Raw genomic sequence first — 24,105 nt, forward strand, 5'->3', positions numbered from 1 at the left:
CTTGTTCTTCCTTCAATAAAATGAAAAATATAAAATATCTGTTATTTTTAAATTAATAATACAATTTTTTAATTCTATAACTTACGAATTGTTTCAGTTTGCATAGGAAAAAATGGGGTAGGAGTGCAAGAAAAAACAACTAATTTTACACAGACGTGTGTGACGTAACACTCAGTTCAACTGTGGAAGTTGCGTATTAGATGTGAAGTAAACACACGAGCACGCTGTAACGTGTAACGTGATAAAGTGGTATTGCATTTCTAGTTCAGGTAAGCATTGGGTGAAAATTGAGCCCAATTAGATGGAAAAATATTCGACTATTTCAAATTGAATTTTAGAAATCAGGATAACATTTGATACCGAAGTCAATGGCGGCTCGTAAGCTGGCCTTTGCAATTACTTCGCAAATGGATCGATTTCGGACCACGTTTAGCGAATATTTTTTTCTATTATCGTATACTTTCCCCAGTGTCAGTTTTCGCTACTATTTACGACTCACCTTGTTAACAAATTTTGCACTCGGACGCATCTGGCACCCCTCTCACCTTGGCGGTCTAAGCGGCCGCTTGTGTCGCTTGGGCTGTAAACCAACCCTGGGTGACAATACAGATTAATGATATTTAGAAAGTAACAGGTACTGAACAAAGTTACCAAAATAATCGGAGAACACAGAAAGTAATCTCAAAACGGGGGTATATTTATTTGAACACCTTTGCAGAATTATTGTGAGTAGTTTACTCATATAGATACATCAGGAGATTCGGAAAAAGTAATCAACTATAGCTCTAATCACATAAATTAAAACTAGCATACAAACAGTTTTCCAGAATGGGCAATAACACGGGATTCTTAACAATAGTAAACGGTATTTAGAACCTCTAGACAAAAAATAAGAAATAAACCTGGAGAAATATGGACAGAGGAGAGGAAACGGCAATGTTGTTAGTAGACGACAGACTACAGGAACTTCAGGAAATAAGAAAAAAAGGTGGAACTGAATTTCACGTTTGTCAATGCTGAAATGGAAAAGCTCAATAGAAACTATATAAATAAATGTAATAATGCAATTGGAAAAGCTATGATACTGAATACCTGTTGTCCATGTTTGAAAATGTTGTAAGCTAGCTTGATATAAAATTATTTCAAAATAAACAAAATCAGAGCAGCAAGAACGAAGACGAAGTCGAAAGTTAGGAAACGGTGTTTATAACATGTAATATCAGAAGCACAAAGAAGCAATAACAGAAAGACGAATCAAGGCAATGAATAGCAACAGCGGAAAGTATTACTTCTGTCGCTCGGTGCAGCGCTCGAGTTCGTTCTGCATGCTCCTGTGAGTGATGCTGTCGATCTTGTCCCAGTCGTCTCGATGCATTCTGCTACTTAGTTGATAGAAAATGTCCAGAAGTTCCTGATCCGTTCTTGCCAAGTCGCTCCGTGTTGTATGTATTCGCTCACGAAGAAAAGCTCGTTCCATTCTGTCGTAGATACGATGTGCTTGGGCGGTGGTGAATAGGCGCTTACATCTCAAGAACTTCGGTGTGGCACATTCATCTCGGCACCGTGACAGAAAGGCGAGAGAGGACATCAGTCGCGCTTTCTTCTTGCGTCGTTGGTCAAGGCGTCGGTACAATCTGCAAATCTCCTCCCCGTAGAGGCGTAATACAAAACTGTTAAGGCTTTCGTGGCCACTTGTTGACAAACTGCCTATTGGCTTCTGTCTCGGGTTCTTCGGCCGACGTTCATCTAATGATTTTTCTGACGTTTCGCCAGCACGAGTGGCTGGCATTGTCAAAGCTTCACCCTCCATTGCCGGTGGTGAACTGGAGCCGAGCTCGCGGGCGCAGACTATATGTACCTGGCGCGCCAACGTCCGAGGGCTTCTCCGCGGTCATTTCTGGTGCGGTTCTCCTCTTGCTACCTGCGACGGTCGTTTGCTGCAGTACGGGAAGCCATCGCGAGAACTATACCTATGGAGGACATCATTGCCAATACCGAAGCAGCCATTCGGACCCTTCCTTGTGAAAGGGCAGAGGAAATACGCACTGAAACAGCCAGGATACTGCGCCCAGCAAAACCACCAGCTTGCAACCTGAAGAAAGAAGAGGTACAAGCCATTAAGAATCTCAACGCCGACAAGAGTATATTGGTACTGCCTGCCGATAAGGGGAATGCGACCGTCGTAATGAAGACCGAAGATTATGAGCAAAAGATCCGAGACCTATTAGATCCGACGACGTACCGAAAACTAAGCGCAGATCCGATGCAGCGTATCGCACGGAATACGAATCGATTAATCAAAGCGTCTTCTCTGCCGGCGGACATACAGAGAAACCTGCGCAACACAGAAGCCCTACCACCTCGACTGTATGGATAAGAACAACGTTCCACTGAGACCGATCGTTAGCGCTCCTGGATCACCGACATATATACTGGCAAAACACTTGGCCTCTCTGCTCCACCCACACGTGGGGAGGACCGACACATACATTAAGGACTCAGGACATTTCATTGAGAAGCTAAAGAATCTGAAACTTGCACCAAACGTCATCCTGGTCAGCTTTGATGTTGTTTCGTTATCTACGAAAGTGCCACTCAGTGACGCTCTGGAGCACATCGGTTCCATTTTCTCGCAAGACATCAGAAAGTTCTTCCACACATGTCTCACCACGAGCTATTTCACGTGGAATGGCGAGTTCTACGAACAGCTGGAAGGCGTCGCCATGGGTAGTCCTCTCAGTCCAGTGGTGGCCAACTTCTTCATGGAACAATTCGAAGCACACGCACTGGACTCGGCGACTTGCAAACCTAAGGTGTGGTACAGGTACGTCGATGATACTTTCGTTGTGTGGAGCCATGGTGAAGAACAGCTCGGTGACTTCCTAAGGCACTTGAACAGCCTCCATGCCAACATAACATTTACCAAGGAAGTAGGAAAGGCCAACAAACTGCCATTTCTAGATGTGCTGGTCACAAGGGACGGCGAAAACCTGGGACACAGCGTGTATCGAAAACCGACTCACACGGACCGATACCTGCACAAACTGTCAAACCACCATCCGAGCCAGAAAAGAGGCATGATTAGTACGCTCGTAACGAGAGCAGGACGAATATGTGAGCCGCAACACCTCAAACAAGAAATGCAACACCTGGAAACTGTCCTGAGGAGCAATGGTTACTCCACAAATTATATTAGAAGTGTAACAGAGCCAAACACTCGGCGAAGTAAGGAACCAGGAAAGGAAATGTCGGGTACGGCCTTTCTGCAATACATTCCCAGAGTGACGGACAGAATCGGCCGTATATTGCACAAACATGGCGTAAAGGCGATTTTCAAACCGACAAGGAAGATCAAAGAGTGTCTTAGGTCGGCGAAGGAGAAAAGAGACCCACTTGCAATGTCGGGAATATACCGTATACCATGCGCATGCGGAAAAGTTTATGTCGGAATGACTGGACGACCCATTAACACCAGGATTAAAGAGCATAAGCGGCATTGCAGGTTGGGGCAGGTGGAGAAATCGGCCGTGGCAGAGCACGCACTGAATGAGACCGACCACGTAATAAAATTCGCCGACACGGAAGTTCTGGCTGTAGAGAAGCACTATCACACGCGCTTGTTCAGAGAAGCTGTAGAAATACGAAAACACGCGAACAGTTTGAACAAGAAAGAGGAAAGCCTTAAGGTAAACGGATCCTGGCTTCCCGTACTGCAGCGAACGACCGTCGCAGGTAGCAAGAGGAGAACCGCACCGGAAATGACCGCGGAGAAGCCCTCGGACGTTGGCGCGCCAGGTACATATAGTCTGCGCCCGCGAGCTCGGCTCCAGTTAACCACCGGCAATGGAGGGTGAAGCTTTGACAATGCCAGCCACTCGTGCTGGCGAAACGTCAGAAAAATCATTAGATGAACGTCGGCCGAAGAACCCGAGACAGAAGCCAATAGGCAGTTTGTCAACAAGTGGCCACGAAAGCCTTAACAGTTTTGTAACATAGAACTTACTTATTCTGAACATAATCTAACGGCTTGTCTTTTGAAAGAATGGTGGCTCTACCCACCCTTCTCACTGTGACCATATATACCATAATTTGCAACCACGATATCCAAAGTCTGCGATAGGTCTTTCCCTTCTCTTTCTTCTTCTTTTTTTATTTCTCTCTTTCCTAAAATTTTTGTTTTGTATTACAAGTTCCACAAAATTTATAACAGTTATGGTAATATGAATATATTATACGCTAATGAGCCAAAACTTTAGACCGCCTACTTAATAACTTTTTTGTCCGTCTTTGGAGGGAAATACGTCACTGATTCCGCGGATCAGGGATCCGACAGTTTGATGGTAGGTTTGTGGAGGTACGTGGCATTAGATGTCTACGCACAGGTCATGTAATTCGCGTAACTAACGGGCCGCTGATTTGCGCAAGCGGCGCTGGCGCCCGATAGCGACCCAGGTGGGTTCCATAGGATACAGGATGTACATTAGGCACATTTGGCAGTCGAGACATCAATCTCAGTTCACTATAATGCTCTTAAAACCACTCTAGTACAGTTCTGGCGCGAGGCTGCTACGGTCGCAGGTTCGAATCCTGCCTCGGGCGTGGATGTGTGTGATGTCCTTAGGTTAAGTAGCTCTAAATTCTAGGGGACTGATGACCTCATATGTTAAGTCCCATAGTGCTCAGAGCCATTTTTGAACAGTTGTGGCTCCGAAACACGGACAGTTATACTGCTGAAAGATGACATCGCCGTGGGGTAAGACATCAAGCATGAAGGGTTACAAGTGGTTCGTAGCTGGCAGCGTGTCTTCGATTACTACCACAGGTCTCATTCAAGCGCAGGAGAATGTCTCCCATAGCATAATACTGCTCCCACCAGCCTGCGTCCGTAGCGCACTGCACGTTTCGAGCCACCGCTCATCATGATGACCGCATTTGTGAAGACGACCGTCGACCTAGTGTAGCAAAAAAGTGATTCACCCGAAGAGCCGACACGTTTCCATTTATCGACACTCAAATCCCGATGGTTCCGTGACCACAGCAATCGTAACTGACGATGTCGTTGGATCAAAACGTGGACATATAGGTAGGGGGGGGGGGGTCTGCTGCGAAGGTCCATGTTCAACAATGTGCGATGAACAGTGCGCTCCGAATCACTTGTGCGTGCACCAGTATTGTGTTCTTTTGTCAGAGATGCCACAAATCACCATCTATCCTAATTTACAGAGCAGACAAGCTTCCTAGCTCCACGTACTGTGAACAGTCGTGAGCATCCAACCATTTAGCTCCTAGCTGTAGTTTCACTGTGCTTCTAGCTCTTTCCGTGGATACTCACGACAGTAGCACGTGCACATTCGACGAGCTTCGCCGTTTTAGAGATGCTCGTTCACAGGCTCCGCGTAATAATAATCTACCCTTTATCAAATGCGCTTGTCTCAATGGATTTCCTGATTCGTAGCCCATTTCTTCGCTAGGGTCATACGCAGTCCGTGTCTGCTCCGCTTACAAAGTTCTGTTACCGTGTCACGTGCCCGCAACGTCACCAGGCGGCATCCAACGTCGCGGTGGGCAGTGGTCATAGTGTTTTGGCTTACCACTGTATGTGATGTTTTCATGTATTGTGTCAGTCAGGTAAAAATTTTAGTTCTTCACCTATAACTACTGTATTAGGTATCTCGTCTGATATAAGAAAGATGTCAGATGACTAAAAGAAACAGCAGGTAAATTGCAGAGTGTGGAAGGGACTAGAAATAGCATATATATATATATATATCACCTTTGCAACTCAGGCGAGAACTTGAAATCACAAGACTATAATTATACCTTTGTATGCGAAATAGCTTTTTTATGCGTGTCTATGGGCATGAAGATTATAAGTTGGCTGTCATAGCTGGTTATGTTTTCAATTTTCGTAAGATTCGATGGAACACTTTGAGCCGTGATATTTGCTCAGGTAACGAGGCACTTCATAGAAAATACAAAAATAATTAAAACAATAGATACAAAATATTTGCGATAGTACACACCAATAATTAACGGAATATAGCGAGAGACTCCAAACTATTGTTCAGCTATCTCATACACAGTACAAATAATGCACCACGAGGCAACATACACGGGAGCATTAACGTGTCACACAATTTGGTTGTGCAAGCTCATGAAAGGAATGTGTGAATATCTTTTACTCACACAGTGCACTTTTTGCTTTGTGCCATGCATCTAAGACAGTAAAACTTAGACGTATACATCACATATGCTTTAATATCTCATCAAAATGTCTTCTCTGAGCTGTAGCTAGTTCCCGCAATGGACCACAAATTGCTTTATTATTCATTTGGCTACAGATAACCCATTTAATTGACGGGACGTCATAACAGTAACTGCGTAATGGTTACTAAACTGCTGCAGGACCTTCACAGTGTTTAGAAGTAAGGAGTCCAGCAATGTAGTAATTTACAAACAGAAACTGAAGTGCACGCATTTTAACTCGGTTGCTTTTAAATGGCTTATGGGTGAAGCAAGAGTAGCTAGGGATGGAGTGGTGCAGGGGAAGCGTATTTTGTAACAAGTGTCTGTCCTCAGTTTGGATACCGAGCGAGGTGGCGCAGTGGTTAGCACACTGGACTCGCATTCGGGAGGACGACGGTTCAATCCCGTCTCCAGCCATCCTGATTTAGGTTTTCCGTGATTTCCCTAAATCGTTTCAGGCAAATGCCGGGATGGTTCCTTTGAAAGGGCACGGCCGATTTCCTTCCCCATCCCTCCCTAACCCGAGCTTGCGCTCCGTCTCTAATGACCTCGTTGTCGACGGGACGTTAAACAATACTAACCTAACCCTCAGTTTGGATAGTTAATTTTCTTTTCTGAAGAGGAGTTAGAGGTAGCACTCACGGTGCACTGCTAAATGCTTCATCATTCTATAAAAAAGATTGTTAGAAATAAGGAGAATCGTTAGTTCATTACCAAATAAAACATCTACAGAAACTATCTTTCGTCATACTAAACATAAAAGTGTTCAAACCTAATTCTTTTTCATCGTAAAATTTAGTTATGTACTAATGTTGATGATGTTGGAGATGGGGGGAAGTAATTAATGTCTGACTGCACTTAGGGATAATGGCCTCAGTTGCCTTCCGAACATCAGCCACTCTGGCCCTCTCTGTCATTACATCTATACAAGTAGAACTACGTGCCAATCCCGGCAGTCAGTGATTTCAACTCCTGATGACAATAGCGAACATGTCTATCGAAAGCTCGAGTCTTTTGTTCGAAATGTCTTGTAAAGCGAGAACATTTTATCGTAGCATGCCACCGTGAAAGACTCCGTGTCACCTGACCACGTTTCAAAGCAGGCCTTCAATTCACTGTCTCCTTGCTGGGACTGGCAAGTGGTATGAAGTCAAGTTCCATCGTGAAGGCATCATTGCGAAATAAAATATCTGCTGGTCCGTTCTGCTCACCGTCAAAATGTTGGATATCTGTGGTAAATTGCACGGCTAAGTCCAAATGCCGCAATTGGCGCGGTGATGCCTTGTCTGGCTTTCGACGGACAGTGAACAGAAATGGCTTATAGGCTGTGAGAAGAATATAATGTTTACCTTAAAGGACATGAGGCCAACGCCCTTCCCGCAGTGCTAACACCGGTTCCCGTCAGATCACCGAAGTTAAGAACTGTCGGGCTGGGCTAACACATGGATGGGTGACCATCCGGTCTGCCGAGCGCTGTTGGCCAGCGGGATGCACTCAGCCCTTGTGAGGTAAACAATGAGGAGCTACTTGATTGAGAAGTAGCGGCTGCGGTCTCGGAAACTGACATACGGCTGGGAGGGCCGGCGGCGTGGCCGAGCGGTTCTAGGCGTTTTAGTCTCGAACCGCGCCACCGCTACGGTCGCAGGTTCGAATCCTGCCTCGGGTATGGATGTGTGTGTTGTCCTTAGGTTAGTTAGGTTTAAGTAGTTCTAAGTTCTAGGGGACTGATGACCTCAGATGTTAAGTCCCATAGTGCTCAGAGCCATTTGAACCATTTTTGGACGGCTGGGAGAGCGGTGTGCTGACCACATGCCCCTCCATATCCGCATCCAGTGACGCCTGTGGGGCTGAGTGAGGATGACACGGCGGCCGGTCGGTCCCTTTAGGCCTTCATGGCCTGTTCGGGAGGAGTTAAAGGACATGTCTAAACTTTTTGATTGAGGCATATGCCACATACAGCACTCGGTCATACATTGACCAATTTGCTTGTGAAGGAGATAATTTTTTGCTGAAGACAGCTAGAGGTTGCCAGTCATGTTGCACATACTGTAGTATTACAGCTCCACCTGTAGTTGATAATGCGTCCGCCATAACTGCCAAAGGTGCGTCAAAAAGAGGAGGAGCTAGTAAGCAGTCTCAGCAATAGCAGCTTTCACTCTGGCGCAGTACGCTTTCTTTACATTAGTCCACTGTACATTGTCTCCAGGTATAGATGAACCTTTTAGCATTTCGTTGAAAAGTGCTGCCAACAATACATGACTGAGCACAAACCATCGTTAGACATTTGTCAAGCCCAAGAAACGGCGTAATTCTCTTTTTATACGGGGCTGCGGAAACTGAGAAATAGCTTCCGCTGTGTCCTGTGGTGGGAGGATTCTTTGTGCATTGATAAGGTACCCTCAGAATTTTACTTCCGTCGTTCCGGAGACTCATGTCTGCGGGTTAATCACTACAGCTACATTAGTGCTCAGCAAGCCACCGTACGGTGCGTGGCGGAGGGTACCCTGTACCACTACTAGTCATTTCCTTTCCTATTCCATTCGCAAATAGAGCGAGGGGAAAAAGAATTGTCTGCATGCCTCCGTATGATCCCTAATTTTTCGTATCTTATCTTCGTGGTCCTTATGCGCAATGTATTTTGGCGAAAGTAAAATCGTTCGGCAGTCAGCTTCAAATGCCGGTTCCCTAAATTTTCTCAATAGGCTTTCTCGAAAAAAACGTCGCTTCCTCTCCAGAGATACCAAGAGCATCTCCGTAACACTTAGGCGTTGTTTGAACCTACCGGTAATAAATCTAGCAGTCCGTCTCTGAACTGATTCGATGTCTTCCTTCCATCCGATCCTGGTGCAGATCCCAAGCACTCCGGCAGCACTGACGGACAGGCAGCACCAGCGCCCTAACATGCGGCCTCCTTTACAGCTGATCCACTCTTTCCTAAAATTCTGCCAACAAAGCGAAGCCGACCACTCGCCTTCCCTGCCACAGTTCTCACACGCTCGTACCGTCTCGTATAGCTCTCCAATATTATGCCCACATATTTGAATGACTTGACTGTGTCATGTATGGCACTAGCAATACTGTATCCGAACATTACAGGTTTGATCTTCCTACTCATCCGCTTTAATTTACATTTTTCCACATTTAGGGCCAGCTACTATTCATCGCACCAACTGAAGCCGTCTTGTATCTTCCTACAATCACTCAACTTCGACACCTTACCGTACACCACGGCATCGCCAGCAAAACAACCGCAGTCTGCTGCCCACCCTGTCCGCCAAATCATTTACGTATATAGAGAACAACAGCAGCCCTACCACACTTCCCTGGGGTACTCCTGACGATGCACTTGTCTCTGATGAACACTCGCCGTCGAGGACAACATACTGCGTCCTATTACTTAAGAAGTCTTCGAGCCGCTCACACATCTGGGAACCTATTCCGCACGTTCGTAATGGGTCCTATTACTTAAGAAGTCTTCTGGCCACTCACTCACATATCTGTGAACTTATTCCATATACTCGTACCTTCGTTAAGAGCCTGCAATGGGGCGCCGTGTCAGATGCTTTCCGGAAATCTAGAGAGATGCAATCCTCCTATTGCCCTTCAGCCATAGTTCTCAGTATATCACGCGAGAAAAGGGCAAGCTGAGTTTCGCATGAGCGATGCTTTCTAAAACCATACTGATATTATTATTATATTATATTCAAACTGAGAATATGTTCAAGGATTCTGCAGCAAATCTAAGTGATGCATTTTGGTCTGTAATTTTGCTGGATTCACCTCCGCTTTTTTCCGATCGCTAGGAGGTTTGTGCTAGACGAGAGATTCACGATAAATGCAAGTTAGATAAGGAGTCAATGCCGTAGAGTACTCTTTGTAAAATCGAACTGGGATTCCATTCGCACCTGGAGATTTACTTACTTTCAGATCTTTAGTTGTTTCTCTATGCCTGCGATGCTTATTACTGTGTCGTCCACACTACAGTCTGTCCGATGGTTAAATGACGGTATGTTTGTATGATTCTCCTGTGTGGACGTTTTCTGCAACGTGAAATTTAAAACTTCGGCTTCCATTTTGCTGTCTTCAACTGCCACGCCACAATGATCAACAAGGGACTGAACGGGACCCTTACACCCGCTTAGCGATTTTACGTAAGACCAGAATTTCCTCGGGTTCTCTGACAGGTCTTTCGCTAGGGTGTAATGGAGGTAGTTGTTGTATGCTTCGAGCATAGATCTTTTCACAGACGCCCGAATCTCTGCTAACCTTCGCATGTCATCCTTTGTGCGTTCCCTTTCGAACTGCGAGTGCAACAGCCTCTGCTTCTTACAATCTGCTTAAACTTTGCCCATAATTCCTCTACATTCGTTTACTGAAACTAAGATTATCTGCTCTATCTAGCAGAAACACTCTCCTAGCCTTCTTGACTGAGTGTTATTAACATTCGTAGTCATCTTTCCTACAATGACATGATCTCTAATCCCCGTTTCTATACTGACATTGTCAATAAGGTCCGGCTTATTTATAGCTAAAAAGTCTAAGATATTTCCGTTGCGTGTGGGCTGCCTAGCTAGCTGCTCAAGACAGTTTTCAGAAAACGTGTTCAAAAGGACTTTGCATGTCAGTCTGTCCCTACTTCCCGCATTGAATGGTCCCGCAGGGTAGCCGAGGTTTGAGTCCTCTTTCGGGCATGTGTGTGTGTGTGTATGTGTGTGTGTGTATGTGTGTGTGTGTGTGTGTGTGTGTGTGTGTGTGTTTTCCTTAGCCTATATTAGTTTAAGTGAGATTAAATAGTATGTAAGCCTAGGGTCCGATGACCTCAGCAGTTTGGTCCCATAGTAACTTACTACATATTTCCATTTTCTGGGTATTTACGCGTTATTGCACCTAGACTCTCTCTGAACGACTCTAGAACTGTTACAGCAGAATGGGGTGGCCGGTAAAAACATCCAATAATTAACTTGGTTTCACCTACACCTGTTATACGCGACCAGATAGTTTCACTAACCAGCCGGCCGAAGTGGCCGTGCGGTTAAAGGCGCTGCAGTCTGGAACCGCAAGACCGCTACGGTCGCAGGTTCGAATCCTGCCTCGGGCATGGATGTTTGTGATGTCCTTAGGTTAGTTAGGTTTAACTAGTTCTAAGTTCTAGGGGACTAATAACCTCAGCAGTTGAGTCCCATAGTGCTCAGAGCCAAGTTTCACTAACCCAAGTTCTTGTAGTCTAGTGAACAGTTGCTGTAGATGTATAAGATGCTCTGCCTCGCTGGACTACATTAGTAGTTCGTCAGTATAGACGTGAGAGAGCTCTAAGTCTCTTGTTACTTCATCCAGGAAGCACTAGAAAGTCTGGGCGGCATTGCAAAGTCCAAATGCCACTCGCACAAATTCGTTAAGTTCGAATGGAGTGCGGACAACAGTTTTGGGTATATCTTCGGTGCAACTGGTGTATAATAAGAACCACGGATGAGATCGGTCGTGGAGAAAACAGTCTTACCACGAATGTGCATAGCGAAGTCTTCAATTTGCGGCACAGAATAACGACCAGCTGTCGTTCTGGTGTTAAGCTGATGATATTCACCACATTACTCTTATTAGCGACAGTATGGAGAGGAAAGACCCAGATGCTATTTGAATGGCGACAGCTCACTTTTGCTAACTTGAAAGAAATGTTGCTTAGCGGTCTTTAGTTTGCCTGGATGCAGACGCCGAGGATCTGCGTGAACTGGCGGTCGTAGCGTGGTGAGTGTGATGTACCGTTCAGCGTTCTGCCAGTGCTGGAGTAGGCGATGTACAGGTGACTTCAAGGAACTGCCGAATCAGGTCGATGTAAGGTGAATCACCTGCAGTCACTTTGATGGTTGGCATGGCATAAGTGTCCATAACTAGACAACTGTGTTGCAGAATCAAGGAAGTATCGATTGCGAAGATCTGGAAGGAGGCTGTAAAACAATAAGAAATCCGGATATTAGCAACAACGAATCTCCATACGAATTCACGTCGAAGATTTAAGTTCAGATGTAACTTCATATAGCTGCAAGTCTTGATGGCACGTCCATTCGCACCAGACAGGTAATTTTCATCGGTATTCCTTCTTGGAAGAGAAGAAGACAAGAAGAATGGGAAACTGACAGGTCATATCCTGGATCAATGAGAAATTGTAGCTTGGTGGGGTGATCTGGTGTAAATGGTTAAGGATTGTCCGGTTTGAAATCAGTCGCCGTCGCCACTGATTCCCGACGGCGTTTCCTTTGTCAGAGTGGTCGACACAGCCGAGCTGCAATTCCAAGTTTTTTTTGTGATACCAGCAGACCCCCTCCTCGGCGGGTGAATGCTTGTTTCTGCTTGAAAAGCGTCGCGCGTGCGGAACACCGCATTTGTAGCGCTGCGACTTGCTTAGATAGTAAACCCCTCGCAACAGCCTGGTCGACTTCCTCCCGGCCGTCTCGCCGTGAAGAAGTAATTTTAGCTCGGTTGCGAGTAGGACACTGCGGCCTTAGTCACCGCCACTTGTTGAGAGGCGACCCTGCACCCAGCTGTCCTTCCTGTAGCCAGCCATTAACAGTCAGACATTTCCTGATCCCATGCCCTTATTTTAGCCACTTACGTCTCAGGGTCGGGCTGCCGCCCGCTTTGCCGGATATTTTATCGGATGACGTGCAAGCTCTGGCTCGCGTCTTAAATTTTTTGTAAAAAGCAATATAAGGGATTTGATTTCTACCTGTTGACTCCGGTGTCTTGTCGACGTCTTTTAGATGCTCTTCTGTAACGTCTTGATGTTTTAGATTTGTTTTTTCTTCCTTTTTGTATTAGACCTCACAACGGTTTTTTTACCCTCGCGGTCCCAGTATTCTATGGTCCTATACTGGGCGCTTATGATCTTAGATGCTTTTCGCCCTAAAGCCCCACAAAAAAAGTTACTTGTGCTTGCAGTGCTTCTAGAGAAGTCGCTGCTCTGGCGGAAGCGGTTGCGACGTCCGTCGATGGGTACATCTCGACTATTCGGTCAGCGGTTTGAGCGAGATCTTCGAGGTCACCAGTCCAAACTACTTTCTGTGGATCCTCAGGCGAGCGCGACAGCCGTATATTCCGTAGAATATTGTCGTTAATTGCGTTGCCTGCGAGCGTGAAAGACGACGAAGAAGTTGAGATGGTGTGCGATCGCAAGTTCTTCAGTGCGGAGCAATTTTTCACGTCGCTTAACCACTGACGTGTGGCAAGCGCGTTGCAAGCACTTGCTTGATAGATGTGTATTCTTCAGTGCTTAGAAGCGAAGTTAGAATGTCTACTTCCCTAGCCCTTCTCTCGTTAACACTCTCTGTACCAGGCCTATTTTATGCACCCGTCCCTAGAAACCGGGCAATTTTACCAATATTAAAAAAATTACTGCATCAAATCTACTGTTTGGATTGTGGCAAATTTGGTACCATCTTGAAGCTGCACATTTCTACTTTAATTCTGAGTGAAAGAAACTACTTTACAATGCACAGCTTTAAGGTACAGTTATAGAAATCACTTAGATGTTTTAAGAATTTAGAAAAAGTCATACGAATAAGGGAATACAATTGTGATTTATTTTTAACCAAAATTGTGGCACTACATTACATGTTTCTGATAGTATACAGTATTACATATAAATTTCACACAGAATCATATTGTTTTTTAGTGTGGAAAATTTTAAAGCAAGGTTCCAGGCAGAGTGCAACGCCACACTGTTCACATTCGTATCGTGTCTCTTTGCGAGAAGCCTTGCCACTCTGTTTCTTGCTCCTGGAACTGCACACGTGACACACACGAGCAGCATACTTCTTAGTAGTTGCAGGTATGTGCTGCAAAAAATGTCTCTTTGTTAGCCGACCTACAGTTCCTTCATTTCTTGGAATGAATTCAAGTGTGTCGTCTTCAACAAGCTGAACTGCAAGCACTGTTATAAAGTCTGTTATTGTAATATTCTTCCTGTGCACTGCATTGTACAGCCAAAATGCATTTGATACTCCCATAAGCAGCAAATGGAAATATAATTTTCGCCACCATTTCACAGTTCTGTGCTGGAACGGATTGTACTGCAGGCGTTGGTCTCCAATATCCACTCCAATTTTATTGAGGTTGTAATCAAGTACCTGAAGTGGTTTCAATACTACAGACCCATTTCTCTTAGTATGCGTACCAAATGTTGCTTGATGCCTTGTAGACAATGTATACACATCTCTCTTATCTTTCCACTTCATTGCCAATACATTATCTTTACGCCGAAAAGACATTTCGCCCTTTTTCAGCTTAGCAGATACTAAATCTTTAGGCAATCCTTTCCTGGATTTGTTCACAGTACCAACAGCTCCAGTGCCTTTCTCTGCCAGTTGCTGAAATAGCTCTGGACTGGAATAAAATCGATCTAAATACACAGTGTGGCCTTTGTTCAGCAAGCTGCTGTCAGACAACAATCGCAAAATAACCGCAGACGAAGAATTGTCAACAATATGCTTACCAGCATAAACTTCAAAATTTACAACATAGCCACTACTGGCTTCAGCAACAGCATATACTTTCAGTCCATACTTATGAGGCTTATTTTGCATGTAAACACGGAAACTCACACGACCTCGAAATGGGCAAATTCCTTCATCAATTGTCACTTTTTCTGAGGGACGATATGCCTGGATACATCGCTCCTTCAAATTATTATAATATGGCAAAACTTTGTAAAGTGGATGAAATCCATCTTCGCCTGGTTTTTTCTGATTTGAATTGTCAACAAGATGCAAGCATGACAGTATCTGAGTGAAACGCAAACGGCTCATGACATGGGGACAAAAGTTACAACTAAGAACAGGATTAGTGCTCCAATGGTCCGCAATTTTTGGCTTTTTCGAAACACACATGTGGAAAATAATACCCAAGAAACGCCTCATCTCACTTATAGTCACTGGCTTCCACGAACTCAAAACTGAATGGGGCTTCAGATTATTTCCTCTTCTTTTCTTCTGTATTGTCTGTGATGCATACAAATTTGTCTGTCTCTTGAGTTCATTTACGTCACTGTCAGTAAGGAACACTTTACTGCAATCCAGTACAGAACTCGACTCATCAATATCCACTAGTATCTGCCTGGGTGTCGTGTTGACAGGCAGAGGTCGGTAGGTGTCAACTGCAGTCCACTCACTGTCTTTCGGATACGGCACAGCTGCTGGATTTGAAGCAACACCTTCAACATCATTCTCGTCTTCATCTGAAGACAAACTGTCATCAATCTCGTCTTCTAAAAAGAATATCACATTATGTGTAACTACATACATCGTTTACACATGTTCAACAGATATGTGCGTACTGCACAATTACGTGGAAAATTCGGAAATACGTACCTTCAAACACACCATTGCATTCAGAATCGTCTGAATCACTCTCTACATTATCCAGAGTGTCGCTATGATTGATCAAATCCGCAATTTCTGCGTCTGATAAACCGCGCCGAAACATGATGACAAACAACTGAATGATATACAGACTGAGAACGCAAAGATAAGTTTTAACATGAATTACAGCGCTGCCGTGACATCTATGGACGCATTTTGTTAATAAACATCTGAAAAACGTATAGCGCTGGCCAAACCCGTAGAAATAACGTTGCAGTGTTTTGAATGAAATTAAATGTAGCGGCCCGTAAATTTTACGGGCTTGGTGATTTTCGCGCGATCCCAGGCCCGTAAATTTTACGGGCTTGGCGCTTAGAGTGTTAAGCGCAGCTACTACATTACTGTGTTTACTTTCGTTTGACGTGATGTGGGACAAGTTAGGTGAACCACAATACTGGATTATCCGACAAGAAGGGTAGGGGTTTCACCACATTCGGACTAGGGATCAGGTTTACCGCTGTTAGGTTCAAATGGCTCTGAGCACTATGGGACTTAACATCTGAGGTCATCAGTCCCATAGAACTTAGAACTACTTAAACCTAACTAACCTAAGGACATCACACACATCCATGCCCGAGGCAGGATTCGAACCTGCGACCGTAGCGGTCGCGCGGTTCCAGACTGTAGCGCCTAGAACCGCTCGGCCACCCCGGCCGGCCGCTGTTAGGCGAGTGCTTGCAAAATTCTGTATGTTAGACATGGTAGGCGTTGATGACGCTTCAACATTCTTCACGAATCGTTCTGCGCAGCTCGGCTGATTCGAAAACTTGTGTAAGATGCGCTTCATCGTTTCGGCGCGCGATTCAGTTTTTCTGGCGTGCGATGCGATCGTTGCAGCGTGTGATGAGGAAAGTCGAGGTACCAGATTTTGTGGGTGAAAACAGTTTATTTGTTCAACTGAACATAAGCAATTAATGACAACTTGTAATCGTAATCTGTATCTACCATTTGGTTTTAGTTCCGAGGCAGCGCGAAGTATCAGAGAGTTTAGATTGTACGCACGATTCACTCTGTCCACATGACTGTCATAATGCAGATTGATCTTTGACCTGGATAAAGAGATAAGTGATTTGCATATCTTTACGGCAGAATGATTTCGAAAATAATCTTTAATTTTTAACGTACCGTAGCGAAACACTTCACTCAATTGATCGAATTTACTAAATTTTTGACTTTTCCTTTCCACCGTATTTTTTTCCTTTTTTATCGCTTGATATTCCCCTTAACAGCATATCGTCTTGGAGTAAACAATGTATCAACAATAAGGGGCCTCTGCAGACGGCCACGTCGTTGCTTAGCATTAGTATGAGACTGGTGAGCAAGATAAATATATCCGACCTCAATCAGCGTAAACGGAAAAAACCGCGCGATGCAGTAACAGCACTGAGCAACCACAGCAGTCACGAGGTAAGCCATCGACAAACGTCTGAGGCCCGCCTATCCATGGCATTCAAAACACTGGCGTCAAATCGACTGTACGTTTCTGCGGATGCCTAACATAAATTCAAACAGGCACGTACACACTTAATGAATATGAAAATCTTTGACAGTGCAGTTAAATTCAGGGTAATTTTGTGTTGCAAACCTGTCATCGAGACTTTCTAATGCGGTTTGTGTTGAAGGAGCAAGAATTTTATCTTGTAGTTACAGAAACTCGAAATACTACCAATTATACATTTTCCTATAATTTTAATATTAAATTTCCGGTATCACAAAAATAACACATTTTATAAGAATTTCAAATTATTATTTGGTACAAACTAACTCCAAACATTAAGCTGAATTTCTTCGAGAAAACTACTCTGCCTTTTACATGATTGGCGTCTCAAAAACGGAATGAAATGCGATTTGAAACTGTTGTATCTGCTTGCGCGGCTCAGCTTTCGTCTTTGTGCCAGTGCAGTTCGTATCCTCAATCCCAGTAGAGAACACCTACATTTTCTTCGTTTCTCATCTCCCAATTACTGAATCGGTAGGGGTCACTGAAATTCGATCTGCTAATTGTTGATTCTTCTCGCTGCTAACCACGGTAATGAAATAATGCTGTGCTCAATAGCCTACTATAGTCGTCTTTATTTAATGCTGAGTTTCATCTCGATGATAAGTAATTTGTAGCAATGAATACCGGTTATCCTTTGTAGAGGTTCTCTTAGCCATTGCCGGCCGTTGTGACCGAGTGGTTCTAGGCTCTTCAGTCTGGAACTGCGCGACCGCTATGGTCGCAGGTTCGAATCCTGCCTCGGGCATGGATGTGTGTGATGTCCCTAGGTTAGTTAGGTTTAAGTAGTTTTAAGTTCTAGGTGACTGATGTCCTCAGATGTTGAGTCCCATAGTGCTCAGAGCCATTTCTTAGCCATTGTGTACCCTGATTCCATATAACAAGTAGTCTATTTATCGTTTATTCTGAGAAGATTCTTGGAGCAGTGGCTGACGGGAGTAGACGTTTCGACAGAAGTCGAAAGACTATGACTTTAGACTTTTTTGCGGTAATATTGCAATCGCTATCAAGTTTAGCTATCAGTATTGTGTGTAGAGGATGTCTTCATTGAACGTATCAATAAATTAAAACCATTCCAAATTTAATTACACATAAAATTTCTGTGATTTTTAACTACCGTACGTGTGTTACATCTGATTTCGTTTACGAATATATAGATGCAAAGGCCACAGCATCATCTACCAGCTTAAAGTTGACTGCAATGATTTACATATCTTCATGTCACAATGTTTCACAAAGATAATTTTGATTATTTTAATATAGGAAGAAACTTCTCTTGACTGAGTGATTTTACTAATTTTTCCATTCTGATTATTTCTTTTATTTCGTTTCTTTCTTTCGGGTGTCCGGGTTCCGCATACTCGCGGGCCCCGGGACAATGTCCCTGTTGCCCCAGCCTAGTAACGATCCTGGGTACAACACTTCTTCCACTCCAACTTTGAATTGGTAGAGTGTAGCTGACTAAATTGTGAAATGTGTTTATGGAATGAGATTAGAGTAGTCAGATCGCTCCTGAAGCGAAAAGTAAAATTTTGTTCGCTAGGAGAAAAATATCGTCTAATATTAGCAACTATCTTTGTTATATTATTTTGTAGGGCAGCTACGAGGCAAAGGCAATAGGTAGAAGTGGGAACAGAATTATTTTATCGCTCAGAGTGCTACATCATAACTGTAGGTGAAACAAGTAATAAATGTCCTTTTCTTGTTTAAAGTAGCGGAGCAAAAATTTTAATAAATACCGATAGATCGTAATCATGAACATTTTTTTTTCCTTGCTCGTAGACAGTATGGGCTGGTAGTTATTGTTCCGACTCACTCTGATATTTTGTTCTGAAATAGGCCTAATAAGTATTTTCATTAGGAGCCTATGTGGGATGAAATATTAAAAAACTAAATTAAATTTGCCCACGATGAACCGATTTAGTTTGAAAGAAAACAAAAATGTTAAAAGAAAAAGTTTGAATATCCGAGATCATGTCTTTACATTTGTGCAGTGTTTATTAATGTAATCTAAAATATCAAGTCATAAAAAATTAATCTCTGTTAAAGAATCTCTGGAACCGCTCATTTGCTATTCCTCTTTCACCTAGAGCTTCTAACTTGATTAGTAATATTTCTTGGTCATCAGTGTCGAAAGCCTTGGACAAGTCTAAGAATATGCCTATAAGAGAATCATCCTTGTCAACAACTTCAAGTATTTGTGAATTCTTTAATGGGTGATATTGCACGTCTCCCACTACAGAATCCAAACTGTGTCTCATTAAAAAGATTGTATTTATTTATGTAATTCATTTGTTTATTTTTCATGATTGATTAAATTATTTTTGAGAATACAGACAGTAGTGAAATTGATCTGCAGTTTTCAATACTATCTGCATTACCTTTTTTTGTGTATGTAAGGACACAACTCATTCACACATGATGTAGTCAACTAAAGGACTCAGTTTTCTATGCACACTTTCAGAACCTCTTCTACACCTGCCGATGCCTAATTTTTTAATTTCTGTGCCTTCTACTTGCCCTCAAGCTCTGTTATTGGAAATAACATCATTGTAAAGTCATTGTGGACGCTATATATCTTTAAAGAAGATTTTGTCGCAACTTGAGGATTTTCTATTATTCTACCACCATCTTTGAAATGCATGTTATTACTCTTGTGTCTGCCTGTTCCAGTTTGTTGTTTTATGATACTCCACACTACTTTGCTTTTATTTTCTACATTGTACATTATTTTTTCACAGAATAATTTATTTCACAGTAAGCAGTACCCTTCTACATTTTTTTTATATGTGTGATATTATTTTGTCATTGAATGAATATTTTGCAGCAAGCAGTACCTTCCTGTTTATTTTTGATACCTGTGATAGCAATCTAAGAGTGGCGAATTAGTTTAGCGATTTTCTGAAGAATGGAGAAATTTAAGTTTCTGGGAGGACTTCTTAATTCCCACAGTTATCCCTTTATTTTTGTTAGCTGCTCTTGTTGAAGAGGCTACTTAAGGGAAAATGTCTGCTCAAAAATTAATTTAACCCATGTGCAGAATTTAGAGACCTTAGCATCTGCAATGAACAATGGAAAGCCCAGCTTGGAACATAACTAATATTATGAAAAGGACACATTGGTATTCACTGTAAAGTTGACTTGTTGAGTGCAGACAGGCACAATGAGAAAGCTGTTACATATTGAGCTTTCGGGCAAAGCCTTCTTCAGAAAGGAAAAGAAAAAGCACATTCATATAAGCAAGCAGACCTCACACAGTGACTGCTGTCTCCAGCCATTCAAGCCAGAATGCAAATGTGTTGCTTAGAATGGAAGCAGCATACCAGAGTGTGTCGGGGAAGGGGGAGGGATGGCAGGGTACTCTGTTCTGCTCCCACTCCTCTGCCCCCCTCCCTTTCTTCCTTCCTCATAGCCTCCTGATGCTGTGCCTGGCAGTCTTATTTCACCACCATATAGTCCCTGCACACTCCATCAGGCACAACCTCAACACCTTCTCTCCTATCTGCTTCACCTGGTCCTCCTCAACACAGTGTACTACCTTCCTGGACATTGACCTCCTCCTCTCTGAAAGCTACATCCACATCTCTGTCCACAAATAAACCCACCAACCATCAAGAGAAACTGCATTTTGACAGCTGGCATTCTTTCCACACCAAAAAATCCCTCGCACGCAGCCCGGCCACCCAGCAATGGCGTATGTGCAGTGATGAGAACAGCCTTGCTCAGTGTTCTAAAGGTCTCTCAGAGGCCTTCACAGACAGGCAATATGCCCCAGCAATAGTCTGCAAACGCCATATACCCACACATACCAAATCCTCCCACCAGCTGCAGAGGAGCATCCCCTTCGTCACCCAATACCATCCCAGACTAGAACAGCTGAACCACATCTTTCATCACAGCTTTTATTATCTATTGTAATGCCACGAAATTAGGGGCATCCCACCCACCCCATCCCAAAGTGATGTTCTGTCACCCACCCAACCTCCGCAACATCTTACGGTTAGTCAATCCCAATCCCAACCTCTTACCAAAGGTGTGGGAGGCACAGGTGTAAGACCTGCCCAATCTACCCACCCAGTACTTTGTATTCCAGTCCTGTCAAAGGCTGTTCCTACCCCACCAGAGACCAAGTCATCTATGAAAGCAGCCATGTCATTTACCAACTCTGCTGCAATCATTGCACCGTTTTTTTATGTTTTTATGACTACCAACCAGCTATCCACCAGGATGGATAGCTGCAGCCAAACTGTGGCCAAAAACAAAGTGGATCAACCTGTGGCACAACATGTAGCTGAACATAACATGCTTTTCAGTGGCTGCTTCACAACCTGTGCCATCTGGATCCTCCTCTCCACCACCAGCTTTTCTGAACTGCAGAGTTGGGAGTTAGCCTTACAGCACATTCTCCAATTCCAAAATCATCCTGACCGGAACCATTGGTAACCTACTGTCCCCACATCTTCCACCCAACAGTTTCCACCCCTTCTGTCCCATCACTTCCTCACCCTCATTGTGTGCCGCTCTCTGTCAACGTGCCCACTAGTCTTTGCCCCTTCTCTGCTCCTCTCCCATCCACCTGTACCTCACTCACACCTCCCGGCACTACACCTCTCAGCCTTGTTCTGCCACCATCTAGTCCCTGCATACTCTGCGAGGCAGCACTGACTTCTCTATCCTCCCAAACCCCACAAATCCCCTGCTATCTCTTCCCTTTCCCTTTCCCCTGCCCTGTCACACTCTGGACTGCTGCCTCTGTCCCACCTGACACAGTTGCATTCTGGCTGGAGCAGCCGGATATTGTGGTCATCTGAGCGTGAGGTGTGCTTGTTTGTGTGAAAGTATGTTTTCCTTTCTGAGGAAGAGTCTGGCTAAAAGCTCAGTGTCTAACAATCTTTTCATTTTGCCTCTATCCTTTTCATAATATTATTTGCATCTACATTGTCCATTTACACTTCATCCCAGGTTTGATTTAACAGTGCCCTAGAAAAAGTACATATTTTACATTCCAAAAAGATCCTTTTTGTAGACCTGCAGTTTTGTGGGGTTTTCAAGCATTCTTTAGCTTTTTATCTGACAGTAATGGTCAGAAGGCCAAGAGTTCTTACAAACACTTTACAATTTTCTCTGCTGATACCCTAGCAGCAGTGTTTACCATTTGTGCCACACAAAAACTGCTCGGAATTCTTAGGAAATTATTACTAATTTCATCGTCAACACTTGTGTTAATATTCAAGTCTTCACATGTTATTATGTCAGGTCTGGGGGGTGAGACTCTTTCCAGGGCTTCAATTAATTTGTTTAAGAATGTGTCCACATTATCACTAGGTGAATGGTACATACAAATAATGATTAACTGCTTATAGATGTCTAGTTTTGTGAGTTCAACTGCTGCCAATTCAAAATGTTTATATACACTAACTGTCAGCAGATGAATATCTTAGAATATATCTCTGATATAAATAGATACTCCCCCACCCTTTAAGGTAGTTCTACAGTAACAACTTGTACATTCAAATGACAATATGACTGTTTGCTTTATTTCTTTAACTCTGTACCAGTGCCCTGTGGTGCATACCATCATGCTGATCAAAGAGTGTGTAATGGTCAGTCAGCTGCAGATTTCAACTTCAAGATGATGTTCTTAATTTTTAATAGATTGCACATTTTGAGCAAATGTCTGTGGTATTTGTGAACTCTAGTGTTATGTTCTATTTGTTGTGTACATGTTGAATAAATCTCTAAATGGGTTTAGATGCTTTTAAAGGAATGGAGTCTGTTGTGATGATTTATCCTAATAAAGGCTACCCATGGCCACATTTACACAATATGTTTTATTAATAATATTAATACAGACAATAGTATGGACAGATATACTGGGGAGTGTGTATAGAAATTTTTATGGCTGTGGCTCTAGTTATATAGCCTAAACTTTTCTTTTTAACAAGAGTGACTGCTCTTATAATAGTTAACTATATATGATGGTAGTATCTGTTCCCGAAAGAACAGTTGCCGTAGATGACCATGCAGCTTTACTAGAAATGAAATGATAATTAAATGGACACCCTAGCTGCAAACAGGCGTTGATGTACTTCATTGGGGACATGTTGAAAATTTGTGCCCCGACCGGGACTCGAACCCGGGATCTCCTGCTTACATGGCAGACGCTCTATCCATCTGAGCCACCGCGGGCACAGAGGATAGTGCGTCTGCAGGGACTTATCCCTTGCACGCTCCCCGTGAGATCCACATTCCCAACATGTCCACACCACTACATTCGTAGTGCGCCTAATAGACATTCCCAACATGTCCAAACCACTACATTCGTAGTGCGCCTAATAGATGTTTGCCCATCATACTCATTACTCGTGGCAGATTAATCTACCATATCCCGTACGAGTTTGGGCATAGCGTGTGTGTTCGCACAAGAAGGTCAATGGCCGGGAAGCCATATTTTTAACTATATATGACGGTAGTATCTGTTCCCGAAAGAACAGTTACCGTGGATGACCATGCAGCTTCACTAGAAATGATAATTAAATGGACACCCTAGCTGCAAACAGGCGTTGATGTACTTCATTGGGGACATGTTGAAAATGTGTGCCCCGACCGGGACTCGAACCCGGGATCTCCTGCTTAAATGGCAGACGCTCTATCCATCTGAGCCACCGCGGGCACGGAGGATAGTGCGTCTGCAGGGACTTATCCCTTGCACGCTCCCTGTGAGATCCACATTCCCAACATGTCCACACCACTACATTTGTAGTGCGCCTAATAGACATTCCCAACATGTCCACACCACTACATTCGTAGTGCGCCTAATAGATGTTTGCCCATCATACTCATTACTCGTGGCAGATTAATCTACCATATCCCATACGAGTTCGGGCATAGCGTGTGCGTTCGCACAAGAAGGTCAATGGCCGGGAAGCCATATTTTTAACTATATATGAC

At 43.7% G+C, this 24,105-nt stretch overlaps 2 non-coding genes across 2 annotated transcripts; both read right to left on the reverse strand.

Annotated features, from left to right (window-relative positions):
* Nucleotides 1–23,269: 23,269 nt before the first annotated feature.
* On the reverse strand, nt 23,270–23,344 carry Trnat-ugu (transfer RNA threonine (anticodon UGU)). Its single transcript has one exon. It is a non-coding gene; the product is annotated as a tRNA-Thr (tRNA).
* A 408-nt stretch (nt 23,345–23,752) lies between these two features.
* Trnak-uuu (transfer RNA lysine (anticodon UUU)) lies at nt 23,753–23,827 on the reverse strand. Its single transcript has one exon. It is a non-coding gene; the product is annotated as a tRNA-Lys (tRNA).
* Nucleotides 23,828–24,105: the final 278 nt, after the last annotated feature.

The sequence above is a fragment of the Schistocerca nitens genome, chromosome 1 (assembly GCF_023898315.1).
Source record: "Schistocerca nitens isolate TAMUIC-IGC-003100 chromosome 1, iqSchNite1.1, whole genome shotgun sequence".
Taxonomy (NCBI): domain Eukaryota; kingdom Metazoa; phylum Arthropoda; class Insecta; order Orthoptera; family Acrididae; genus Schistocerca; species Schistocerca nitens.